At 37.2% G+C, this 2,477-nt stretch overlaps 1 non-coding gene across 1 annotated transcript; it reads right to left on the reverse strand.

Annotated features, from left to right (window-relative positions):
• Positions 1–1,733: 1,733 nt before the first annotated feature.
• Positions 1,734–1,818, reverse strand: TRNAL-UAG (transfer RNA leucine (anticodon UAG)). Its single transcript has one exon. It is a non-coding gene; the product is annotated as a tRNA-Leu (tRNA).
• Between the last annotated feature and the right edge of the window lie 659 nt (positions 1,819–2,477).

A 2,477-nucleotide genomic window follows, 5' to 3' on the forward strand; every position in this document is an offset into this window, starting at 1 on the left:
AGGGTGATACTTTATATACAAAATAACACCGTTTCCAAGCACCCCTAAAAGTTCATTCCTTCAGCAATCAAATATGTATTAAGCACCTACTATATGCCAGGTATGCTATGCTCTGGGATACAAGGCTGGTTATGATACATTTCCTCTTATGTGGAGTTAGAAATGTAATATTTAGTGTAATAAATGCTAACATAGCCCACAGCCACATAGCTATAAGAACAGGGAGGAAGGAGAAATTCATCCAGCCTTGGAATCTAGAGAATACTTTGCAGAGGAGGTGACACTTGAGACAGGCTTTTAAGGGTTGACTAAATGCTGATTTCATAATTTCTCCTGATTCACCTGTGGGCTTTAACTTAATTTTTTTTTATTATTGTTTTTATTCTGAGCTTCTTTATAAAGTATAACAACGAGTTAAACAAAGGAAGACTGAGATAAGAGAATTTGCCTACTGTTACTTAACAGATTATTGAACATTGAAGGATGAGATATAAAGCTTGAGTAAATGGAATGATCTAATTATACAATGTGTAATGACAGCTCCTCTTTTTTTTTTTTGTTATTGTACTAAGAACATTGAACATGAGATCTATTTTCTTCACACATTTTAAAGTGTACAATAAAATATTGTAAACTATAAGCGCAATGTTGTACAATAGATCTCTAGAACTTACTCATTTTGCATAACTAAACCTTTGTACCATTTGTTCAGCAACTCCTCCCTTTTCCCCTCTCCCCCAGATCCTGGAAACCACCATTCTACTCTCTGTTTCTATGAGTTTAACTATTTTAGATACCTCACACAAATGGAATCATGCAATATCTGTCTTTTGGTGACTGGCATATTTCACTTAGCATAATGTTCTCCAGATTCTACCATGTTGTTACATATGGTAGGATTGCCTTCCTTTTTAAGGCTGAATAGTATTCCATTGTATGTATATACCACATTTTCCTTATCCTTTTATCCATCAATAAACATTCAAGTTATTTCCATAGATCGGACGTTGTAAATAATGGTAAAATGAACATTGAGTGCAGATTTGAATTCTTCTGAATATATATCTAGAAATGGAATTGCTGGATCACGAAATAGTTGTATTTTTAACTTCTTGAGAAACGTCCATACGGTTTTCCATAGTGGCTGAACTTTTTTGCTTTCCCAACTTCTCCACATCATCTCCAATACTTGTATTTTTTTTTTTTTTTAGAATAGCCAGTCTAAAGAAGAGAGGTTATATCTCATTGTGGTTTTGATTTGCACTCACCTGTTGTTTATTAATGCTGAATATCTTTTCATATTCCTGTTGGCCATTTGTATGTCTTCTTTGGAGAAATATCTATTTTGCCCATTTTTTTGATTGGATTATTTGTTTTCTTGTTGTTGCTGTTGTTCTTTTGCTATGGGTTTTAAGAGTGCCTTATATATTTTGGATATTAATGCCTTAACCTACATATGGTTTGCAAATACTTTTCCCCAGTTTATAGGCTGCCTTTCCCTCTGCAGATTCTTTACTGTACAGAAGTTTGTTTAGCTTTATGTAGTCTCACTTGTCTGTTTTGCTTTTGTTGCCTGTGCTTTTGGTGTCATGTCCGGTGCGCATTTAAATTTTTTTTTCTAATGTTTATTTATTTTTGAGAGAGACAGAGACAGAATGCGAGTGGGTTAGGGGCAGAGAGAAAGGGAGACACAGAAGCAGAAGCAGGCTCCAGGCTCTGAGCTGTCAGCACAGAGCCTGACACGGGGCTCGAACTCATGACCTGTAAGATCATGACCTGAGCCTAAGTCAGGCGCTCAACCGACTGAGCCACCCAGGCGTCCCTGGTGTGCATTCTAATTTAACTGCCAAATACATACTGCATACTTAGAAAGTACAATCTAGGGGCGCCTGGGTGGCCCAGTCGGTTAAGCGTCCGACTTCAGCTCAGGTCAGGATCTCGCGGTCCGTGAGTTCAAGCCCCGCGTCGGGCTCTGGGCTGATGGCTCAGAGCCTGGAGCCTGCTTCCGATTCTGTGTCTCCCTCTCTCTCTGCCCCTCCCCCGTTCATGCTGTGTCTCTCTCTGTCTCAAAAATAAATAAACGTTAAAAAAAAATTAAAAAAAAAAAAGAAAGTACAATCTAGAGATCAAATGAAGATCTGAGTGTGATAGAAGCAAGCCCAGGTTTCTCAATAAAAAGACAATGTTATAGTTCTTATGTAAATTTGGATTTCAATGGCAATGACCATCTTTGTTGAGAGACTGTACAGTATAATAGTAAAAAGTGCAGTGCTGGAGCCAGTCTGATTAGAGTTAATATAATCTAGACAATTTACTATGTCTCAGTTTTTTTCATCTGTAATATGGAAAAATAGTAGTACCTATATTCCAGGGTTATTGTGAAGATTAAATGGATTAATGCATGCTGAGCTCTATATTCCTGGGCACTCAATAGATTTTAGCTAACCTTATTATTTTTTGAAGACCAAGGGCTAAGA

Source organism: Panthera pardus, unplaced genomic scaffold (genome assembly GCF_024362965.1).
Source record: "Panthera pardus isolate Hobbes unplaced genomic scaffold, ASM2436296v1 HiC_scaffold_10, whole genome shotgun sequence".
NCBI classification, from domain to species: Eukaryota; Metazoa; Chordata; class Mammalia; order Carnivora; family Felidae; genus Panthera; species Panthera pardus.